General features: G+C 40.0%; 1 non-coding gene across 1 annotated transcript; it reads left to right on the forward strand.

The window, feature by feature from the left end:
* Positions 1 to 2,504: 2,504 nt before the first annotated feature.
* LOC148568459 (small nucleolar RNA R71) lies at positions 2,505 to 2,612 on the forward strand. The gene has a single exon (XR_015881760.1). It is a non-coding gene; the product is annotated as a small nucleolar RNA R71 (small nucleolar RNA).
* Positions 2,613 to 25,044: the final 22,432 nt, after the last annotated feature.

Below are 25,044 nucleotides of genomic sequence, written 5' to 3' on the forward strand. Positions count from 1 at the left end.
AGAGGGAGAAAGTGATGTGGTTCGGCCAAGAAGGGTATAGAGGGTTTGTGTTGTGTGAATTTGAAGAAGAATGGAGGGCTTTATATAGGGAAGGGAGGGGGGAAGGTTTCGGCCATATGGGTGGGTTTGGGTGGAAAATTGGTTTTGAATTTTGAAGGTAGGTGGGGTTTATGAGGTAGGTTTATGGGGAAGAGTGGATGGATGTGAGTGGTGAAGAGGTGACGGGGAAGAGGGATTGAGGTGATTGGTGAAGAGTTTTGGGGAAGAGTGTTTATGGGATTGTGTGAAAGAGGGGTGAGAAGAAGTGAGTGGAGGTAGGTGGGGATCCTGTGGGGTCCACATATCCTGAGATGATCCTGTGGGGTCCACAGATCCTGAGGTGTTCAAGGATTTACAACCTTGCACCAAATTAGGCATGTAAAATGCCCTTGCACACAACTCTGGGCGTTCAGCGCCAGGTTGGTGCCCATTTTGGGCGTTCAACGCCCATTTGTTGCCATTTCTGGCGTTGAACGCCAGAACCATGCTTGTTCTGGGCGTTCAGTGCCAGGATGCTGCCCATTTTGGGCGTTCAGCGCCAGAACCATGCTCTGTTCTGGCGTTGAACGCCAGGCAGATGCTTCCTCCAGGGTGTGATTTTTCTTCTGCTGTTTTTTATTCCGTTTTCAATTTTTATATTTATTTTGTGACTCCACATGATCATGAACCTATAAAGACATATAACTAAGAAAAATATAGTTAGATAAATAAAAATTGGGTTGCCTCCCAACAAGCGCTTCTTTAATGTCAATAGCTTGACAGTGGGCTCTCATGGAGCCTCACAGATGTTCAGAGCATTGTTGAGACTCTCCAACACCAAACTTAGAGGTTGGATATGGGAGTTCAACACCAAACTTAGAGTTTGGTTGTTGCCTCCCAACACCAAACTTAGAGTTTGACTGTGGGGGCTTGGGTTGACTCTGCTTTGAGAGAAGCTTTTTCTGCTTCCTCTCCATGGATGCAGAAAGGGATCCTTGAGTTGTAAACACAAGGTTGTCCTTATTCAATTGAAGGACTAATTCTCCTCTATCCACATCAATCACAGCTCTTGCTGTGGCTAGGAAAGGTCTTCCTAGGATGATGGATTCATCCTCTTCCTTTCCAGTATCCAGAACTATGAAATCAGCAGGGATGTAAAGGCCTTCAACCTTTACTAACACGTCCTCTACTTGTCCATAAGCCTGTTTTCTTGAATTGTCTGCCATCTCTAATGAGATTTTAGCAGCTTGCACCCCATAGATTCCCAGTTTCTCTATTACAGAGAAGGGCATGAGGTTTATTCCTGAACCAAGGTCACACAGAGCCTTAAAGATCATGGTGCCTATGGTGCAGGGTATTATGAACTTTCCAGGATCCTGTCTCTTCTGAGGCAATGTCAGTTGATCTAGATCACTTAGTTCATTGATGAACAAGGGAAGTTTAACTTCCCAAGTATCAATGCCAAATAATTTGGCATTCAGCTTCATGATTGCACCAAGAAACTTGGCAGTTTGCTCTTCAGTAACATCCTCATTCTCTTCAGAAGAGGAATACTCATCAGAGCTCATGAAGGGCATAAGGAGGTTCAATGGAATCTCTATGGTCTCTAGATGAGCCTCAGAGTCCTTTGGTTCCTCAGAGGGAAGCTCCTTATTGATCACTGGACGTCCCAGGAGGTCTTCCTCCTTGGGATTCACGTCCTCCTCTCCTTTTTTGGGTTCAGCCATGGTGCTTATGTCAATGGCCTTGCACTCTCCTTTTGGATTCTCTTCTGTATTGCTTGGGAGAGTACTAGGAGGGATTTCAGTGATCCTTTTACTCAGCTGGCCCACTTGTGCTTCCAGATTTCTAATGGAAGATCTTGTTTCATTCATGAAACTTACAGTGGCCTCAGATAGATCAGAGACTAAGTTTGTTAAATTAGAAGTATTTTGTTCAGAGTTCTCTGTCTGTTGTTGAGTGGATGATGGAAAAGGTTTATTATTGTTAAACCTGTTTCTTCCACCATTATTAAAGCCTTGTTGAGGATTTTGATCCTTCCATGAGAAATTTGGATGATTTCTCCATGATGAGTTATAGGTGTTTCCATAAGGTTCACCTAAGTAATTCACCTCTGCTATTGCAGGGTTCTCAGGATCATAAGCTTCTTCTTCATAAGAAGCCTCTTGAGTACTGTTGGATGCAGCTTCTATTCCATTCAGACTCTGAGAAATCATATTGACTTGCTAAGTCAATATTTTATTCTGAGCCAATATGGCATTCAGAGTATCAACTTCAAGAACTCCCTTCTTCATAGACGTCCCATTACTCACAGGATTCCTCTCAGAAGTGTACATGAACTGGTTATTAGCAACCATGTCAATGAGTTCTTGAGCTTCTGCAGGCGTTTTCTTTAGGTGAATGGATCCACCTGCAGAAGTGTCAAGTGACATCTTTGATAGCTCAGATAAACCATCATAGAATATATCCAGGATGGTCCATTCTGAAAGCATGTCAGAAGGACACTTTTTGGTCAACTGTTTGTATCTTTCCCAAGCTTCATAGAGGGGTTCACCTTCTTTCTGTTTGAAAGTTTGAACATCCACTCTAAGCTTGCTCAGCTTTTGAGGAGGAAAGAACTTGGCTAAGAAAGCCGTGACCAGCTTATCCCAAGAGTTCAGGCTATCTTTAGGTTGAGAGTCCAACCATATTCTAGCTCTGTCTCTTACAACAAAAGGGAAAAGCATGAGCCTGTAGACTTCAGGATCTACTCCATTAGTCTTAACAGTATCACATATCTGCAAGAATTCAGTTAAGAACTGAAAAGGATCTTCAGATGGAAGTCCATGAAACTTGCAGTTCTGCTGCATCAGAGAAACTAATTGAGGTTTCAGCTCAAAGTTGTTTGCTCCAATGGCAGGAATGGAGATGCTTCTTCCATGTAAATTGGAATTAGGTGCAGTAAAGTCACCAAGCATCCTCCTTGCATTATTATTATTTTCGGCTGCCATCTCCTCTTCCTGTTCGAAAATTTCTGAAAGGTTACATCTGGATTGTTGTAATTCAGCTTCTCTTAATTTTCTCTTCAGAGTCCTTTCAGGTTCTGGATCTGCTTCAACAAGAAGGTTCTTGTCCTTGCTCCTGCTCATATGACAAAGAAGAGGGCACAAAATAATAATAATAATAATATGGATCCTTTATACAACAGTATAGGGATCCCTTTGTGAGTGGAAGAAAAGAGGGAGACAAAGAATGTGATGTAAAGAAAGAAACACAACTGTAAGGAGGGTAGAGATGTGAGATGAGATGTTAGTAGATGCATGAAGCCAATAACCCTTAAAACCAAAAGGCAAGGGAAATAAAAAGGATCCCAAGGCTTTGAGCATCAGTGGATAGGAGGGCCTAAAGGAATAAAATCCTGGTCTAAGCGGCTAAACCAAGTTGTCCCTAACCATGTGCTTGTGGCGTGTAGGTGTCAAGTGAAAACTTGAGACTGAGCGGTTAAAGTCAAGATCCAAAGAAAAAGAAGAGTGTGCTTAAGAACCCTGGACACCTCTAATTGGGGACTTTAGCAAAGCTGAGTCACAATCTGAAAAGGTTCACCCAATTATGTGTCTGTGGCATTTATGTATCCGGTGGTAATACTGGAAAACAAAGTGTTTAGGGCCACGGCCAAGACTCATAAAGAAGCTGTGTTCAAGAATCATCATACTGAACTAGGAGAATCAATAACACTATCTGAACTCTGAGTTCCTATAGATGCCAATCATTCTGAACCTCAATGGATAAAGTGAGATGCCAAAACTATTCAAGAGGCAAAAAGCTACAAGTCCCGCTCATATGATTGAAGCTATGTTTCATTGATAGTTTGGAATTTATAGTATATTCTCTTCTTTTTATCCTATTTGATTTTCAGTTGCTTGGGGACAAGCAACAATTTAAGTTTGGTGTTGTGATGAGCGGATAATTTATACGCTTTTTGACATTGTTTTTAGTATGTTTTTAGTATGATCTAGTTACTTTTAGGGATGTTTTCATTAGTTTTTATGTTAAATTCACATTTCTGGACTTTACTATGAGCTTGTGTGTTTTTCTGTGATTTCAGGTATTTTCTGGCTGAAATTGAGGGACTTGAGCAAAAATCAGATTCAGAGGTTGAAGAAGGATTGCTGATGCTGTTGGATTCTGACCTCCCTGCACTCAAAGTGGATTTTCTGGAGCTACAGAACTCGAAATGGCGCGCTTCCAATTGCGTTGAAAAATAGACATCCAGGGCTTTCCAGAAATGTATAATAGTCCATACTTTGGCTAAGTTTAGATGACACAAACTGGCGTTCAACGCCAGCTCTCTGCCCAAATCTGGCATCCAGCGCCAGAAAAGGATCCAAAACCAGAGTTGAACGCCCAAACTGGCACAAAAACTGGCATTCAACTCCAAGAAGGACCTCTACACATGCAACACTCAAGCTCAGCCCAAGCACACACCAAGTGGGCCCCGGAAGTGGATTTATGCATCAATTACTTACTTCTGTAAACCCTAGTAGCTAGTTTATTATAAATAGGACCTTTTACTATTGTATTAGGTATCTTTGATCAGTTGTATGCTATCTTAGATCACGTTTGAGGGCTGGCCTCTCGGCCATGCCTGGACTTTCACTTATGTAATTTTAACGGTAGAGTTTCTACACTCCATAGATTAAGGTGTGGAGCTCTGCTGTTCCTCAAAGATTAATGCAAAGTACTACTGTTTTCTATTCAATTCATCTTGTTTCGCTTCTAAGCTATTCATTTGTACTTCAATCTGAATGTGATGAACGTGACAATCATCATCATTCCCTATGAACGCGTGCCTGACAACCACTTCCGTTCTACCTTAGACTGAATGAGTATCTCTTAGATCTCCTAACCAGAATCTTCGTGGCGTAAGCTAGAATGATAGCGGCATTCAAGAGAATCCGGAAGGTCTAAACCTTGTCTGTGGTATTCCGAGTAGGATTCAATGAATGAATGACTGTGATGAGCTCCAAACTCGCGATTGCGGGGCGTTAGTGACAGACGCAAAAGGATAGTAAATCCTATTCCAGCATGATCGAGAAACAACAGATGAATAGCCATGCCGTGACAGGGTGCGTTGATCATTTTCACTGAGAGGATAAGATGAAGCCATTGACAAGAATGATGCCTCCAGACGATTAGCCGTGCCGTGACAGGGCATTGGATCATTTTCCTGAGAGATGACCGAAAGTAGCCATTGACAATGGTGATGTATCACATAAAGCCAGCCATGGAAAGGAGTAAGACTGACTGGATGAAGATAGCAGGAAAGCAGAGGTTCAGAGGAACGAAAAAGCATCTCCATTCGCTTATCTGAAATTCCTACCAATGATTTACATAAGTACCTCTATCCCTATTCTATTATTTATTTTCGAAAACCCATTACTGTTTGATATCCGCCTGACTGAGATTTACAAGGTGACCATAGCTTGCTTCATACCGACAATCTCCGTGGGATTCGACCCTTACTCACGTAAGGTATTACTTGGACGACCCAGTGCACTTGCTGGTTAGTTATGCGAAGTTGTGAAGATATGTTTAGACCTTGGTCCTGTGCATCCGTTTTTGGTGCCATTGCCAGGGAATCAATTTCGAACAATAATTCACAACCCGAGTAGGATATTTTATACGCTTTTTGGAGTTAATTTCATATAGTTTTTAGTATGTTTTAGTTAGTTTTTAGTTTATTTTCATTAGTTTTTAGGAAAAATTCATATTTCTGGACTTTAGTATGAGTTGTGTATTTTTCTGTAATTTCAGGTATTTTTCTGGCTGAAATTGAAGGAGCTGAGCAAAAATCTGATTCAGGCTGAAAAAGGACTGCTGATGCTGTTGGATTCTAACCTCCCTGCACTCAAAGTGGATTTTCTGGAGCTACAGAACTCGAAATGGCGTGCTTTCAATTGCGTTGGAAAGTAGACATCCAGGGCTTTCCAGCAATATATAATAGTTTATACTTTGCTCAAGGATAGACGATGTAAACTGGCGTTCAACGCCAGTTCTCTGCCCAATTCTGGCGTCCAGCGCCAGAAAAGGATTAAAAGTTGGAGTTCAACGCCAGAAATGGATCCAAACCTGGCGTTGAACGCCCAAAATGGCCTTATGCACGTGAATTACTTAAGTCTCAGCCCCAGCACACACCAAGTGGGCCCCAGAAGTGGATCTCTGCACCATCTGTCATAGTCTACTCACTTTTTGTAAACCTAGGCTACTAGTTTAGTATTTAAACAACTTTTAGAGACTTATTTTGTATCTTATGACATTTTTTAGATCAAAAACTCTGTACTCTTTGACGGCATGAGTCTCTAAACTCCATTGTTGGGGGTGAGGAGCCCTGCTGTGTCTCGATGAATTAATGCAAGTAATTCTGTTTTTCACTCAAACACGCTTGTTCCTATCTAAGATGTTCATTCGCGCTTAACTGTGATGAAGGTGATGACCCATGACACTCATCACCTTCCTCAAACCATGAACGTGTGCCTGACAACCACCTCCGTTCTATATCCGATTGAATGAATATCTCTTAGATTCCTTAATCAGAATCTTCGTGGTATAAGCTAGAACTAATGGCGGCATTCATGAGAATCCGGAAAGTCTAAACCTTGTCTGTGGTATTCCGAGTAGGATTCTGGGATTGGAAGGCTGTGACAAACTTCAAACTCACGAGTGCTGGGCGTAGTGACAGACGCAAAAGGATAGCAGATCCTATTCCGGTGTGATTGAGAACCTGCAGATGATTAGCCGTGCGGTGACAGCGCACTTGGAATCTTTTCACTGGAAGGATGGATGGTAGCCATTGACAACGGTGATCCACCTACACACAGCTTGCCATAGGAGGACGTGCGTGCGTGAATCAGAAGACAGAGGAAAGTAGAGATTCAGAAGACAAAGCATCTCCAAAACTCCAACATATTCTCCATTACTGCATAACAAGTAACCTTTAATCCATGCTCTCTTGTTTATTCGCAATTCAACTGATCAATATAATTGACTTTCTAACTAAGATTTACAAAGTAACCATAGATTGCTTCAAACCAACAATCTCCGTGGGATTCGACCCTTACTCACGTAAGGTATTACTTGGACGACCCAGTGCACTTGCTGGTTAGTGGTACTAGTTGTGAAAAGTGTGATTCATAATTAGTGCACCAGATATCCTCCAGGGTGTTCTGTTTTTGCTCCTACGCATTCCTGTTTTTGTCCTAAGTGCCACACATGATCACAAACGTTAAAAAGAAGAGAAAAACTATGGGAATCAAAAGAAAATAAAATGATATGAAATCAAAAACCAAAATAACATAAAGATAAATTAAAGGTAAGATATACTATACATATGGTTGGGTTGCCTCCCAACAAGCGCTTATTTATCATCATTAGCTTGACGGACAGCTCCTTTATGGTGGTTGATAGGGGCTCAAATCTTCACCCCATGGTGCACGAAAATTACTTCACACTATGTAATTCCGCACAACTAACCAGCAAGTGCACTGGGTCGTCCAAGTAATACCTTACGTGAGTAAGGGTCGATCCCACGGAGATTGTTGGTTTGAAGCAAGCTATGGTTATCTTGCAACTCTTAGTCAGGATATTAATTTGTGGTTATCAATTGACTTGCAAATGAACAAGAGAGCATGAATTAAAGGTTACTTGTTATGCAGTAAATGAGAATATGTTGGAGTTTTGGAGATGCTTCGTCTTTTGAATCTCTGCTTTCTCCCTAACTTCTTCTTCACGCACGCACGTCCCTCCTATGGCAAGCAGTGTGTTGGTGGATCACCGTTGTCAATGGCTACCATCCTTCCTCTCAGTGAAAACGGTCCAGATACGCTGTCACTGCATGGCTAATCATCTGTAGGTTCTCGATTATACCGGAATAGGATTTGCTATCCTTTTGCGTCTGTCACTACACCCAGCACTTGCGAGTTTGAAGCTCGTCACAGTCATCCAATCCCAGAATCCTACTCGGAATACCACAGACAAGGTTTAGACTTTCCGGATTCTCAAGGATGCTGCCAATGAATTCTAGCTTATACCACGGAGATTCTGATTAGGGAATCTAAGAGATACTCATTCAATCTAATGCAGAACGAAAGTGGTTGTCAGGTACACGTTCATAAGTTGAGAAGGGTGATGAGTGTCACGGATCATCACATTCATCATAATAAGGCGCGAATGAACATCTTAGATAGGAACAAGCGTGATTGAATAGAAAACAGAAATACTTGCATTAATTCATCGAGACACAGCAGAGCTCCTCACCCCCAACAATGAAGTTTAGAGACTCATGCAGTCAAAGAGTACAAAGTTCAGATCTAGAATATCATGAGATACAAAATAAATCTCTAAAAGTTGTTTAAATACTAAACTAGTAACCTAGGTTTACAGAAAATGAGTAAACTATGATAGATAGTGTAGAAATCCACTTCTGGGGCCCACTTGGTGTGTGCTGGGGCTGAGACTAAAGCTTCTCACGTGCCTGGGCTGTTTTGGGCGTTCAACGCCAGGCTGTAACCTGTTTCTGGCGTTGAACTCCAACTTGTAACGTGTTTCTGGCGCTGGACGCCAGACTGCAACATGAAACTGGCGTTGAACGCCAGTTTATGTCATCTATCCTTGAGCAAAGTATGGACTATTATATATTTCTGGAAAGCCCTGGATGTCTACTTTCCAACGCAATTGGAAGCGCATCAATTGGACTCATGTAGCTCCAGAAATTTCATTCCGAGTGCAGAGAGGTCAGGATCCAACAGCATCAGTAGTCCTTTTTCAGCCTGAATCAGATTTTTGCTCAGCTCCCTCAATTTCAGCCAGAAAATACTTGAAATTATAGAAAAATACACAAACTCATAGTAAAGTCCAGAAATATGAATTTTTCCTAGAAACTAATTAAAATAAACTAAAAACTAACTAAAACATACTAAAAACTATATGAAATTAACCCCAAAAAGCGTATAAAATATCCGCTCATTACAACACCAAACTTAAATTGTTGCTTGTCCTCAAGCAACTAGATAAATAAAATAGAATACAAATGAGTCAAGAAATAATAATAACTCAGAATTTTTGAGTGAAGCTCAGATTCTAATTAAATGAGCGGGGCTAGTAGCTTTTTGCTTCCGAACAGTTTTGGCATCTCACTTTATCCATTGAAGCTCAGAATGATTGGCATCTATAGGAACTTAAAATTCAGATAGTGTTATTGACTCTCCTAGTTCAGTATGTTGATTCTTGAACACAGCTAATTTTATGAGTCTTGGCCGTGGCCCTAAGCACTTTGTTTTCTAGTATTACCACCGGATACATAAATGCCACAGACACATAATTGGGTGAACCTTTTCAGATTGTGACTCAGCTTTGCTAAAGCCCCCAATTAGAGGTGTCCAGGGTTCTTAAGCATACTCTTCTCTTTGTTTTGGACCTTGACTTTAACCGCTCAGTCTCAAGTTTTCACTTGACACCTTCACGCCACAAGCACATGGTTAGGGACAGCTTGGTTTAGCTGCTTAGACCAGGATTTGATTTCCTTAGGCCCTCCTATCCACTGATGCTCAAAGCCTTGGATCCTTTTTATTACCCTTGCCTTTTGGTTTTAAGGGTTATTGGCTTTTTCTGCTTGCTTTTTTTTTTTTTTGCAAGCTTTGTATTCACTGCTTTTTCTTGCTTCAAGAATCATTTTTATGATTTTTCAGATTACCAATAACATGTCTCATGTTTATCATTCTTTCAAGAGCCAACATATTTAACATTCAAGAACATCAAATTCCAAAGACATATGCACTGTTCAAGCATTCATTCAGAAGGCAGAAAGCATTGCCACCACATGTAATTAATCAGAATTTCTTGTATTAAAAACTCGAGAAATATTGCCTCCTTATCCTAAAGAAAATCTTCTATTTTATTCATGTTTAATGATGATGAGAAAAATAAATTATAGCTTAATTGGAGATAAAATCAAAACATAGATACTAATTACTTCTATATGACTCCTAAGGTAAAACTCAAATAATAAAAAAAATTATCACAGGGTTAAGGTTAAGATCAGAACACAACAACCTTGACTTTGGGAAGTGGATGCCTCTTTAGTCTGTGGAGTGCTTGGCCCTTCAAGAGATAGTTTCTGACGCTTTAGTTCTCTTAATTCACGCCCTTGCACTTCTTGTTCTCTGAGCAGTTTGCAAAGCATGCTGTTTTGATTTTGCTGTTTTTCCTTCATTTGGTCCATGGTTTCTTGCAACTTAGTGACAGATGCCTCAAGATGCTCCCAGTATTCAAATTGAGGGAGTTCTGGTAGGAATTCTTGCGCCCTCCTCTTGATGGGGTCATCTTGCATTTGTTGTTTTTCCATTGTGATTTTAGTGATTGGTTGCTCCACTGAGATATACTATGTTATTCCCATCTTTACTCTAGCATCTTTGCAGAGCATAGAGATTAGGCTTGGATAAGCCAACCTGGCATCCTTGGAGTTCTTGTTGGCAAGTATGTAGAATTCAGATGGGATCAGTTGATGAACTTCTACTTCTTTTCCCAACATAATGCAATGGATCATCACTGCTCTTCTAATATTGACTTTAGAACGGTTGCTGGTGGGCAATATAGAACGCCCAATGAAGTCTAGCCATCCTCTGGCGACTGGTTTGAGATCTTCTCTCTTGAGTTGATTTGGGACACCCCTCGTGCTGGTGGTCCACCTGACTCCAGGGATGCATATATCCTCTAGAATCTTATCCAAACCCTTGTTTGTTCTCATCATTCTCCTATTGAAGGAGTCTGGGTCATCTTTCAGCTGAGGTAGCTTAAAGATCTCCCTGATTTTGTCAGGGTAGATATGAACAATCTTTCCTCTGACCACAGTCCTATAGTCATAGAGGGCAGCTCCAGATATTCTCTGCCTGTCTGTTTGCCACAGATTAGCGTAGAATTCCTAAACCATATTCCTTCCCACTTTCGTTTCAGGATTAGCTAGGACTTTCCAGTTCTTGTTTCGAATCTGCTCTTGGATCTCCGGATATTCATCTTCTTTCAGATTGAACTTGACTTTCGGGATCACAGATCTTAGACCCATTATTTTGTAGTAATGGTCTGAATGTTCTTTGGTTAAGAACCTCCCTTGATTCCAAAGTGGTTTTGGAACACTCTCTTTCTTGCCTCTTGGAGTGGGTTGTTTTCCTTTAGGAGCCATGATCTTAGTGGGTATGGTTTAGTGATTACGGATAAACACACCAAACTTAGAGGATTGCTTGTCCTCAAGCAAAAGAAAAGAAAGGAGAGGGATAGAAGGAGAGCTAGTGTTGAATGGTGGATGAGAGGAAGGAGGCCGAGTGTGTTTTTAAAAGGGAGGGGTGGGTTTTCGAAAATAGGGAGAAAGATAAGATAGAAGATATGATTTAAAAAGAAATAAGTATGATAAGAAAAGATATAATTTAAAATTGAAGAGATATGAAAGATATTTGAAAAAGATAAATTTGGATTTTTGAAAAAGATAATATGGAGATTTTTTTTAAAAAAAAAGATATTGATTAGTTGAAAAGATTTTAGAATGAAAAGAGATAGATTTGTTTTGAAAATTTGAAAAAGAGTTGAATTGGATTGAAAAAAAAAAAAAGGATTTGTGCTTATGGATTAAGATACATTTGATATTTTTAAAGTAGGTTTTTTTTTAGAAATTAGGGATTTTAGAAATCAGGGTTTGTAACATGTTTATGCAAGAAATCATGAATTGAAACATGAAAATTAAGATTAAAATGAAAAATATGAAGAAAAAACGAATTTACCTCCTCCCCACCATCCTGGCGTTTGAACGCCCAAACGCTGCATGTTTTGGGCGTTCAACGCCCAACTGCTGCTTCTCCTGGGCGTTCAACGCCCAGCTGTTGCTTCTTTCTGACGTTGAACTCCAGGAACTCCTTTGTCACTGGGCGTTTTTCTGAACGCCCAGGACGCTGTAAATCTGGCGTTAAACGCCCAGAAGGAGCTTCTTTCTGGCGTTCAACACCCAGAAGATGCTTCTTTCTGGCGTTTAACGCCCAGATGGCTATCCTTACTGGAGTTCAACGCCCAGTGGATGCTTCTTTTGGGCGTTGAACGCCCAAAATAGACTTTTACTGGCGTTTTCTTGCCAGTGAGCTCTTTTTCTTTGTTTTGTGTGCAGAATCCTTCTGTAACCCTGTAAACTTATATAATTGACTCTTTACCTTAGTATCAATGAACTTTATATAAACAAATAAGATCAAGAATAGGGCAAAATGCTTAGAGGAAGTGATGCCCCATGGCTGGATTGCCTCCCAGCAAGCGCTTCTTTATTGTCTTTAGCTGGACCTTGCTGAGTTTTTAATCTAGCCTCAGCCTTGAGCACTCTTGCTCAATATTTCCTTCAAGATAGTGCTTGATTCTCTGTCCATTAACAATGAACTTCTTATCAGAATCAATATCTTGAAGCTCCACATAACCATATAGTGATACACTTGTAATCACATATGGTCTCCTCCACCGGGACTTCAGTTTCCCGAGGAATAGCCTGAGCCTAGAGTTAAACAACAGAACCTTTTGTCTTGGTTCAAAGATTCTAGATGACAGCTTTCTGTCATGCCACCTTTTTTATTTTTCTTTATAAAGCTTGGCATTTTCGAAAGCAGTGAATCTGAATTCCTCTAGCTCATTCAGCTGGAGCAATCTTTTTTCTCCAGCTAGTTTGGCATCAAAGTTTAGGAATCTGGTTGCCCAGTAGGCCTTATGTTCCAGTTCCACGGGCAGGTGGCATGCCTTACCATACACAAGTTGGTACGGAGAGGTCCCTATAGGAGTCTTAAATGCTGTTCTGTAAGCCCACAGAGCATCATCCAAGCTTCGTGCCCAATCCTTTCTACGGGTACTTACAGTCGATTCCAGGATTCTTTTTAGTTCTCTGTTAGAAACTTCAGCTTGTCCGATTGTCTACGGATGATATGGAGTTGCCACCTTATGGCGAATCCCATACCGGACCATGGCAGAGTAAAGCTGTTTGTTGCAGAAGTGAGTGCCCACATCACTGATTAGTACCCTATGGACACCAAACCTGCTGAATATATGTTTCTAGAGGAACTTCAGTACTATTTTAGTATCATTGGTGGGTGTGGCAATGGCCTCTACCCATTTTGATACATAGTCAACTGCCACCAGAATATAAGTGTTTGAGTATGATGGTGGAAAAGGGCCCATGAAATCAATACCCCATACATCAAACAACTCAATCTCCAAGATTCCTTGTTGAGGCATGGCGTAACTGTGAGGCAAGTTACCAGCTCTCTGGCAACTATCACAGTTACGTACAAACTCTCGGGAATCTCTATAGAGTGTAGGCCAGTAGAAGCCACATTGGAGGACCTTGGTGGCTGTCCGCTCACCTCCGAAATGACCTCCGTATTGTGACCCATGGCAATGCCATAAGATCCTTTGTGCTTCTTCTTTAGGCACACATCTACGGATTATGCCGTCTGCACATCTCTTAAAGAGATAGGGTTCATCCCACAATTAATACTTTGCATCAGTAATTAATTTTTTCTTTTGTTGCCTGCTGTACTCCTTGGGTATGAACCTTGCAGCTTTATAGTTTGCAATATCTACAAACCATGGTATTTTCTGAATGGCGAACAAATGCTCATCCGGAAAGGTTTCAGAGATCTCAATAGAGGGGGAGGACGCCCCTTCCACTGGTTCTATCCGGGATAGATGGTCAGCCACTTGGTTCTCTGTCCCTTTTCTGTCTCTTGTTTCTATATCAAACTCTTGCAGAAGCAACACCCATCTTATGAGTCTGGGTTTTGAATCCTGCTTTGTGAGTAGATATTTAAGAGCAGCATGATCAGTGTACACAATCACTTTTGATCCTACTAAGTATGATCTAAACTTGTCAATGGCATAAACCACTGCAAGTAATTCTTTTTCTGTGGTTGTGTAATTTTTCTGGGCATCATTCAAAACACGGCTAGCATAATAAATGACATGCAGAAGCTTGTCATGCCTCTGCCCCCAGTACTGCACTATTGGCGTGATCACTGGTATCACACATTAATTCGAATGGCAATGTCCAGTCTGGTGCAAAGATAACTGGTGCTGTGACCAGCTTAGCTTTCAGAGTTTCAAACGCCTGCAGACACTCTGTGTCAAACATAAATGGCGTGTCAGCAGCTAGTAGGTTGCTTAGAGGTTTTGCAATTTTTGAAAAATCCTTTATAAACCTCCTATAGAATCATGCATGCCCCAGAAAGCTTCTGATTGCCTTAACATTGGCGGGTGGTGGTAATTTTTCAATTACCTCTATTTTAGCTTGATCCACCTCTATTCCCTTGTTTTAAATTTTATGCCCAAGGACAATCCCTTCAGTCACCATAAAGTGACATTTTTCCCAGTTTAAAACCAGATTGGTCTCTTGGCATCTTTTCAAAACCAGTGTCAGGTGATCAAGACAGGAGCTGAATGAGTCTCCATATACTGAGAAGTCCTCCATGAAGACTTCCAGAAATTTTTCCACCATATCAGAGAAAATAGAGAGCATGCATCTCTGAAAGGTTGCAGGCGCATTACACAGCCCAAAGGCATCCTTCTGTAAGCAAATACTCCATATGGACATGTGAATGCTGTTTTCTCTTGATCCTGGGGATCTACTGCAATTTGGTTGTAGCCTGAATAGCCATCCAAAAAGCAGTAATAATTATGACCTGCTAGTCTTTCTAGCATCTGGTCTATGAATGGTAAAGGAAAATGATCCTTTCTGGTGGCTGTATTGAGCCTTCTGTAATCAATACACATGCGCCACCCTGTAACTGTTCTTGTAGGAACCAGTTTATTTTTTTCATTATGAACCACTGTCATGCCTCCCTTTTTAGGGACAACTTGAACAGGACTCACCCAGGGGCTATCAGAAATAGGATAAATAATCCCAGCCTCCAGTAATTTAGTGACCTCTTTCTGCACCACTTCCTTCATGGATGGATTTAGCCGCCTCTGTGGTTGAACCACTGGCTTAGCATCATCCTCCAATAGGATTTTGTGCATGCATCTTGCTGGGCTTATGCCCTTAAGGTCACTTATGGACCACCCAAGAGCTGTCTTGTGTGTCCTTAGCACTTGAATTAGTGCTTCCTCTTCCTGTGGATTTAAAGCAGAGCTTATGATCACTGGAAAAGTATCACCTTCTCCCAGAAATGCATATTTCAGGGATGGTGGTAATGGTTTGAGCTCGGGTTTAGGAGGTTTTTCCTCTCCCTGAAGAAATTTCATAGGCTCTTTCAATTCCTCTGAATCCTCTAGGTCAGGCGGAACATCTTTAAAAATGCTTTCCAGCTCTGATTCGAGACTCTCAGCCATGTTGATCTCCTCCACCAGAGAGTCAATGAGATCAACTTTCATGCAGTCTTTTGGTGTATCTGGATGCTGCATGGCATTGACAGCATTCAACTTAAGCTCATCCTTATTGACTCTCAGGGTTATTTCCTCCTGTTGGACGTCAATGAGAGTTCGTCCAGTTGCTAGGAAAGGTCTTCCTAGAATAAGAGTAGCACTCTTGTGCTCCTCCATTTCCAGCACAACAAAGTCAGTGGGAAAGGCGAATGGCTCAACCCTAACAATCATGTCCTCAATCACGCCTGATGGGTATTTAATGGAGCCATCAGCAAGTTGGAGACATATCCGGGTTGGTTTAACTTCTTCAGTTAAACCAAGCTTTCTGATGGTGGATGCAGGTATTAGGTTGATGCTTGCCCCAAGATCACATAGGGCTGTCTTGGTGCAATTACCCTCTAATATGCATGGTATCAGAAAGCTTCCGGGATCTTTAAGCTTTTCAGGAAAGCTTTTCAGGATGACTGCACTGCATTCTTCAGTGAGGAGAACTCTTTCAGTTTCTCTCCAATCCTTCTTATGACTTAAGATCTCTTTCATGAACTTGGCATAAGAAGGTATTTGCTCAAGTGCCTCTGCAAATAGAATCTTAATTTTAAGAGTTCTGAGATAATCTACAAAGCGAGCAAATTGCTTATCCTGCTCCTCTTGGCGGAGTTTTTGAGGATAAGGTATCTTGGTTTTATATTCCTCAACCTTGGTTGCTGCAGGTTTATTTCCTACAGAAATGGTTGAAGAAGCCTTTTTAGAGGGGTTGTCATCAGCACTTGTGTGTGTCTGATCCCTCACTGGCATTTGAGTACCAGAGTTAGAAGCTGGAGTGACGTTAGACGCCAACTCCTCATCTGTTCCTAGCGTCTGAACGCCAGAATTGTGCTTCTTTTGGGCGTTCAACGCCAGTTCCTTGCTTGTTTCTGGCGTTGAACGCCAGTCCTGAGCATAATCTGGGTGTTTAGCGCCAGTCTTCCACCCAATTTCTGGCGTTTTAACGCCAGAATTATCTTTCCCTGGGCTCTTACTGTCCTCAGATGGATTTTGGGTGGTTTGCTCATTTCTTGGCTTCCTGCTGCCTTGAGGTGGGGTATTTAATGTTTTCCCACTTCTTAATTGAACTGCTTGGCATTCTTCTGTTATTTGTTTTGACAGCTGCTGCTTTGTTTGCTTCAATTGTTCTTCCATATTTATATTAGCTATCCTTGTCTCTTGTAGTCTATCTTTGAATTTGGCTAACTACTGTGTTAGAAAGTCCAATTGCTGATTGAATTCAGTAGCTTGTTCAGCAGGACTGGGTTCAGTAGTCACTGTTTTAGCCTCTTCTTTCATGGAAAATTCGCTGCTTAGGTACAGATGCTGATTTCTGGCAACTGTATCAATGAGCTCTTGAGCTTTTTCAATTGTCTTTCTCATGTGGATAGATCCACCAGCTGAGTAATCTAGAGACATCTGAGCTCTTTCTGCAAGCCCATAATAGAAGATGTCTAACTGAACCCACTCTGAAAACATTTCAGAGGGGCATTTTCTTAGCATCTCTCTGTATCTCTCCCAGGCATCATAAAGAGATTCATTATCTCCTTGTTTAAAGCCTTGGATGTCCAGTCTTAGCTGTGTCATCCATTTTGGAGGAAAGTATTGATTCAGGAATTTCTCTGTCAGCTGTTTCCATGTCTTTATGCTAGCCCTAGGTTGGTTATTTAACCACCTCTTGGCTTGGTCTTTTACAGCAAATGGAAATAGTAATAATCTGTAGACATCCTGATCTACTTCCTTATCATGTACTGTGTCAGCAATTTGTAAAAACTGTGCCAGAAACTCTATAGGTTCTTCCTGTGGAAGACCGGAATATTGGCAGCTTTGCTGCACCATGATAATGAGCTGAGGATTCAACTCAAAGCTACTGACTCCAATGGAGGGCATGCAGATACTACTCCCATATGAAGCAATAGAGGGGTTAGCATATGACCCCAGAGTCCTTCTGGACTGTTAATTTCCACTTAGATCCATGATGGAGAAAGGGAGATGATGTAAAATAGAGAAGAAATATTTTATTTATTTAATTATTTATTTATTTCGAAAATAAAATAAATTAAAATAAAATAAATAAAAATGGGTGAAGATTTTCGAAAAAATGAGGAGAGAGAAAGTGGTTAGGAAGTTTTGAAAAAGATATGATTTTTTTTTAAAAAAAAGTTTTAAATTTTGAAATAAATAAATAAAAATAAATAAATAAAATCTGAATTTTAAAATTGATTTTCGAAAAATTGCTTTAACATAGAGGGAAAAGATATTTTTTTGAATTTAATGAGGAAAGAGAAAAACAATAAAATAACACAAGATCTAAAATTTTTAGATTTAATGCTCCTTGTTTTCGAAAATTTTGGAGGAAAAACACCAAGGAACACCAAACTTAAAAATTTTAAGATCAAGACACAGGGAAAACTCAAGAACGCCTTGAAGACTCACAAGAACAACAAGAACATGAAGAAGGAACACCAAACTTAAAATTTTTAGAAAACAAAACTAAAATTTTCGAAAAACAAAGGAAAATCAACAAGAAAACACCAAACTTAAAGTTTGGCACAAGATTTAATAGAAAAATTATTTTTGAAAAAGAAGATTTTGAAAAGAAAATACCCAATTACCAAGAACATAGACCAACGCTCTAGCCAACTGAATTATAAATATAACAATTGTTTTAAAGGAGTAAAATAAAAAAAATTTTGAAAAATTTTTGAAAAGAAAATAAAAGACTCTGACCCAAAAGACAAAAATTTCCTAATCTAAGCAACAAGATTCACCGTCAGTTGTTCAAACTCAAACAATCCCCGGCAACGGTGCCAAAAACTTGGTGCACGAAAATTACTTTACACTATGTAATTCCGCACAACTAACCAGCAAGTGCACTGGGTTGTCCAAGTAATACCTTACGTGAGTAAGGGTCGATCCCACGGAGATTGTTAGTTTGAAGCAAGCTATGGTTATCTTGCAACTCTTAGTCAGGATATTAATTTGTGGTTATCAATTGACTTGCAAATGAACAAGAGAGCATGAATTAAAGGTTACTTGTTATGCAGTAAATGAGAATATGTTGGAGTTTTAGAGATGGCTTCGTCTTTTGAATCTCTGCTTTCTCCCTATCTTCTTCTTCATGCACGCACGTCCCTCCTATGGCAAGCAGTGTGTTGGTGGATCACCGTTGTCAATGGCTACCATCCTTCCTCTCAGTGAAAATGGTCCAGATACGCTGTCACCGCATGGCTAATCATCTGTAGGTTCTCGATTATACCGGAATAGGATTTGCTATCCTTTTGCGTCTGTCACTACGCCCAACACTCACGAGTTTGAAGCTCGTCACAGTCATCCAATCCCAGAATCCTACTCAGAATACCACAGACAAGGTTTAGACTTTCCGGATTCTCAAGGATGCTGCCAATGAATTCTAGCTTATACCACGGAGATTCCGATTAGGAAATCTAAGAGATACTCATTCAATCTAATGTAGAATGGAAGTTGTTGTCAGGCACACGTTCATAAGTTGAGAAGGGTGATGAGTGTCACGGATCATCACATTCATCATAATAAGGCGCGAACGAGCATCTTAGATAGGAACAAGCGTGATTGAATAGAAAACAGAAATACTTGCATTAATTCATCGAGACACAGCAGGGCTCCTCACCCCCAACAATGGAGTTTAGAGACTCATGCCGTCAAAGAGTACAAAGTTCAGATCTAGAATGTCATGAGATACAAAATAAATCTCTAAAAGTTGTTTAAATACTAAACTAGTAACCTAGGTTTACAGAAAATGAGTAAACTATGATAGATAGTGCAGAAATCCACTTCTGGGGCCCACTTGGTGTGTGCTGGGGCTGAGACTAAAGCTTCTCACGTGCCTGGGCTGTAACCTGTTTCTGGCGTTGAACTCCAACTTGTAACGTGTTTCTGGCGCTGGACGCCAGACTGCAACATGGAACTGGCGTTGAATGCCAGTTTACGTCATCTATCCTTGAGAAAAGTATGGACTATTATATATTTCTGGAAAGCCCTAGATCTCTACTTTCCAACGCAATTAGAAGCGCATCAATTGGACTCCTGTAGCTCCAAAAATTCCATTCCGAGTGAAGAGAGGTCAGGATCCAACAACATCAGCAGTCCTTTTTCAGCCTGAATCAGATTTTTGCTCAGCTCCCTCAATTTCAGCCAGAAAATACCTGAAATTATAGAAAAATACATAAACTCATAGTAAAATCCAGAAATATGAATTTTTCCTAGAAACTAATGAAAATAAACAAAAAACTAACTAAAACATACTAAAAACTATATGAAATTAACCCCAAAAAGCGTATAAAATATCCGCTCATCACCCCACATGGTGAACTTTCTTCATGTGCTCTCATTTAATTCAACATGCTCCATGGACAGGATCTGGTTCACAGTATATGGAATGACTAGACTTCCTGTGAAGACAACTCTCATGCCAAGTGAGAAGTCCTCAGTTGGAATCTTCTTGTTCCTCCAGACCTTGGGTATTTTCTTCTTAGTGCCTTCTTCCTCAATGGTTGGTGATGAAGGCCCAACACCAAACCTAGGTTTGATAGCTAGGGGCTCTGTAAGGCTCTGCACTGAGAGAGAAGGCTAAAACACTAAGTGTTGCACAGTATTACCTCCTTTATCCAAGAGAGAGTGAGGTTTGGGAATCTTGAACAGAATATGATCCTCCCATAATCTCAGGATTAACTCTCCCTTTTCAACGTCAATTAAGGCCTTCCCAGTAGCTAAGAAGGGCCTGTCTAGGATGATGGAGTCGTTCCTGTCCTCTCCAATGTCAAATATCACGAAGCCTGCAGGAAGGTAAAGGTCTTCAACCTTTACAATGACGTTCTCCACCAGTCCATATGCCCGTTTCAAGGACTTATCTACCATCTCCAGTGAGATCTTGGTAGGCTGCACCTCTTGAATTCCCGGCTTCCTAATCACAAAGAGAGGCATAAGATTGATGCTTGATCCAAGGTCGCACAATGCTTCTCAAATGTGATCATCCCTATAGTACAGGGAATCAAGAAGCTTCCGGAATCTATCATCTTTGGAGGTAGCTTCCTTTGTACAAGGACACTGTATTCCTTGGTCAGCACCACAGTTTCATCCCCTTTCAGGGCTGCCTTTTCAGAAATCATACTTTTTAAACAGTCCATATAGGGGTTTTTTTTTTCCAACACCTCTGTAAAAGAGATATTGACTTGCAGCCTCTTGAGGACTGCCAAGAACTGAGTAAGTTGCTCATCATCAAGCTCCTTTTGCACATCTAGAGAGGGTTGGCCTTCAAGCTCCTTCATCTTTATGGGGGCGTGTATGAGTACACTTCCAGTCTCCTCCTGAGCCTTGTTCTCCTTCAGTTCCTCAACAACATTTTCCTCCTTGGATTTGGCCTCTTCTCCTATAGTGAGGGCTTTGCACTCTTCCCTTGGATTAACCTCTGTGTTACTTAAAAGATTATTGGAGGGTTCCTCAGGTAGCCTCTTGCTCAACTGACCTACCTGTATCTACAAATTTTGAATGGAAGACCTAGTCTCTGCCATGAAACTATTAGTGGTCTTGAAGAGGTTAGAGACTATTGTAGACAAGTCAGAGAGGCTCTGTGTGGGCGTCTCCATCTGCTGCTGAGAGGGTTAGAACTGTCTGTTATTGAACTTGTTTTGATTGGTTCCACCCTGATTATTGTTGAAGCCTTGTTGAGGCCTCTACTGATCTCTCCACCCGAAGTTAAGGTGATTCCTCCATCTCTAATTAGAAGTGTTGTAATAGAGATTATTATTGGGATTTCTGGAGGAATTTTCCATGTATTTCACTTCCTCCATGGTGGTCCAAGCATTGTCACCAGTGTCTCCTTCATAGGATACCTCTTGAGAGTTGACAGTGGAAACCTGCATCCCATTTAAGTGCTGGGAGATCATGTTGATTTGTTGGGACATAAGCTTATTCTGAGCCAAAATAGCGTCCAGAGTGTCCACCTCCATGATTCCTCTCTTTTGAGTAGTCCCAGTATTCACTGGGTTTCTCTTAGAAGTGTACATATACTGGTTGTTGGCAACCATCTCAATAAGCTCCTGCACCTCCTTAGGCGTCTTCTTCATGTGGAGTGAACCACCAGCAGAGTGATCCAGTGACATCTTGGACATTTCAGAGAGGCTATCATAGATGATCATATCAGGAGGGCATCTCCTGATCAGCTGCTTGTACCTCTCCTATGCTTCATAGAGGTATTCTCCCTCTTTCTATCTGGAAGTCTAGACTTCCACCTAAGCTTACTCAGCTTCTGAGGTGGAAAGAATTTGGTCAGAAATCCGTCGACAACCTTCTCTCATGTGTCTAGACTTTCCTTAGGCTGAGAGTCTAGCCGTAGCTTTGCTCTGTCCCGTACAGCAAAAGGGAAAAGTATGAGCTTGTAAACCTCAGGGTTCACTCCATTAATCATCTGCATGAAATCAGATATGAACTTGTTGGAGTCCTCCTGTGGGAGTCCATGAAATTGACAATTCTGTTACACCAGAGTGATTAGTTGAGGCTTAAGCTCAAAATTGTTGGCACCAATGGCAGGTATGGATATGCTGCGCCTATAGAAGTCAGATGTGGGTGTAGTGTAGGAGCCAAGGACCTTCCTTACGTCTCCTCCAGTGTTTGGATTAGCTGCCATAGTGGTATCTTCAGCTTCTTTCTCAAAAGATTCTGTGAGATTCCCTCCGGCTCTGCAAGCTTGAGCTTGTTGCAAACGCCGCCTCAAGGTCCTCTCAAGTTCAGGATCAGGATCAAGAAAGGTTTCCTTATCCCTATTCCTGCTCATAAATAATCAAGAAGCAAAGCAAGAAGAAAAGAGAAAACAGGGGTCTCTATGTCAGAGTATAGAGAGCTCCTTTGTGAGAAACTTTACTAAAGATATCAAATGAGATAGAATAATAAAGAAAAAACATCGAACATAAGGATGGGGGAATTAATTCAAGGATTTTTCGAAAATAAAGGAAAAGGAAGAGGTTTAAAAGTTTTTGAACAAAAGAAAGAAAAAGAAAAATTAAAGAGACACCAAATCTTAAATTTAAAATAGGATAATTAACTAACAAGATTTGAGAATAAAGATAAAAGATTTGATTTGAAAATGTTCGAAAATTTAGAGAGAGAAAAAGTCAAATAAAGATTTTGAAATTCAATTTGAAAGAAGAAAAAACTAAAGGAATGCCAAACTTAAAATTTGAATAAAGATAGGATAAGATAACAAGATTTGAAAATCAAGTAAAAGAAAAGATAAAAGATCTAAGATTAAGAAAGATAAACAAGATATGATTAAAGAAAATTAAATTTTAAAAACAAAAAAATTACTAATGGGACACCAAATTTTAAATTTTAAACCAAGATAAGAAAAAGACTCAAGAATTTTCGAAAATTTTAAAAGAAAAGGGATTTTTTTTAAAATTTAAAAAGAAAAGAACAACATTAAAAAGACACCAAACTTAAAATTAGAAATTAAGTAGAAAGGAGGTAGCAAAAATTTCAAAAATCAAAGGAAAAAAAATAAACAAGAAGGAAATCAAAATTTTCAAGAAAGCAAACAAAATCAAATTCGAAAATCAAGAAAAAAACAATTAACCAAAACTACTAAGAAACACCAAACTTAAAATTTCAAACAAAGTACGAAAAAAAGAGAAAAAGATTAATAAGATGAATTTTCAAAATATTTTTAAGAAAATAAACAAAACAAGGTTCAAAAATTTAAAAAGGAAAAACAATTAAATGAAAAAATAGCAACGGTACCTAATCTAAGCAACAAGACAACCGGTTGTTGTCAATCACGAATAATCCCCGGCAACAGCGCCAAAAACTTAGTGCACAAAAATTAACCTCGCACAACTTCACCGGCAAGTGCACCGGGTCGTCCATGTAATACCTCACGTGAGTGAGGGTCGATCCCACGAGGATTGTTGGATTGAGTAAGCAATAGTTATCTTGCTGGACTTAGTCAGGCAAATAGTAAAAGATGATGGTTGTTTGAAATCACTTAAAACAATATAATAAGGAAAAGCAATAAAAGGTTGGTATAGATTCAATAAAGAGAACAGTTAAGGTCTCGGAGATGTTTATCTTTTCGGATTAGTACTTCTTACTAACTATTTTAACAATGAATAATTCATTCTATGGCAAACTGTAAGTGATTAAACCCCAATTCCTTGGCAACTTAATATCCTCTAATCCTACTAAAACGCCACAGACATGGTAAATTACTTCTGAATCAGAGTATGAAGCTCAGCATTCTAGTCTATACCACAAAGGCCCTAATCACCCCAGATCCCGGCTGAAAAGATGTTCCCATGTCCCCAACGAGTTGTGGATTAGCCGTCTAGGAGGTGTATTCTCAAGCTTCGATCCCAGTTATCCTTTCGAGACTCACCAGAATCCATGTAGAAAAAGGGTAATACTTCTATTCCACCCAATTTCATTTAGATTAAGAACAAAAATACACCTTTGAATGGAATCAAACATAGATTAAAATGGGGAAGTAATAATATTAATCCATAGAATAAACAGGGCTCCTAACCTTAATCAGGAGGTTTAGTTGCTCATGACTTATAGAGAAAGCAGTTAAAAGTATAGAAGATCTGTGTCTAAATGTGTGTTCTTAAACCTAAGTGATCTCCTCTTTAAATAGTAAAATCTAAACCTAACAGATGTTAATTTAAATTTAAAAGTTACAAGGATAAGATAAGATAAGCTAAGGAGTGCTAAAATCCACTTTGGGGTCCACTTTGGTGATTGTTTAGGCTAGTTCCTGGCGTTCAGTGCCAATTTGGGCATTGAACGCCAATAAGGGAGGTGTGCTCAATGGTCCTTGCTCCCTGGCTGGCGTTGAACGCCAGTTTTGGGTGTTCAACGCCGGGGCTTGCTCCTCTTTGGGCGCTAAACGCCAGGTGTGGATGTTTAGCGCCATATTTGGCAGTGATTCTCGAAAAGAAGTATAGACTATCATATATCGTTAGAAAGCTCTGGAAGTTAGCCTTCTAACACTATTGAGACCGCATCAATTGAACCTTTGTAACTCATGTTATGCTCGTTGGAATGTAAGAAGGTCAGGGTTGACAGCATCTGCTATTCTTTCTTCGTCTCTGCACAAGACTCCGCCAAATTCGCCCGAAATTTACCTAAAATTATAAAAATAACACAAAAACTCAAAGTAGCATCCAAATATAAATTTTGCACTAAAACATAGTAAAACTAATTAAAATGTAACTAAAAATACTATAAAAATAACAAGAAAAAGGGTATAAGATACTCACGCATCAAACAGTTCTTCAAATCTTTTACATTTTTTGTTGTTGGAAATTTGACACATTGTGGAGACTACCTATGAAAACAAAAGACCCAAATGTTTTACATATATCGCACAAGAACTTATAAGAAATCCCTTAATGTTATAGCACAAGAACTTACCATATTATCTATATATTCTCTGGGTTTCAAAGACATGAAGTGAAATCTAGCTGCATGCCATTGAGATTCATGGTTCAGCACAAAAATATTTTCCTACTTATTGCTCGTCCTATCTTTGTTATTCTTAGTATATGTGGCTTAATTGTAGCA

This window comes from Arachis ipaensis, chromosome B4 (assembly GCF_059453495.1).
Source record: "Arachis ipaensis isolate K30076 ecotype BB chromosome B4, ASM5945349v1, whole genome shotgun sequence".
NCBI classification, from domain to species: domain Eukaryota; kingdom Viridiplantae; phylum Streptophyta; class Magnoliopsida; order Fabales; family Fabaceae; genus Arachis; species Arachis ipaensis.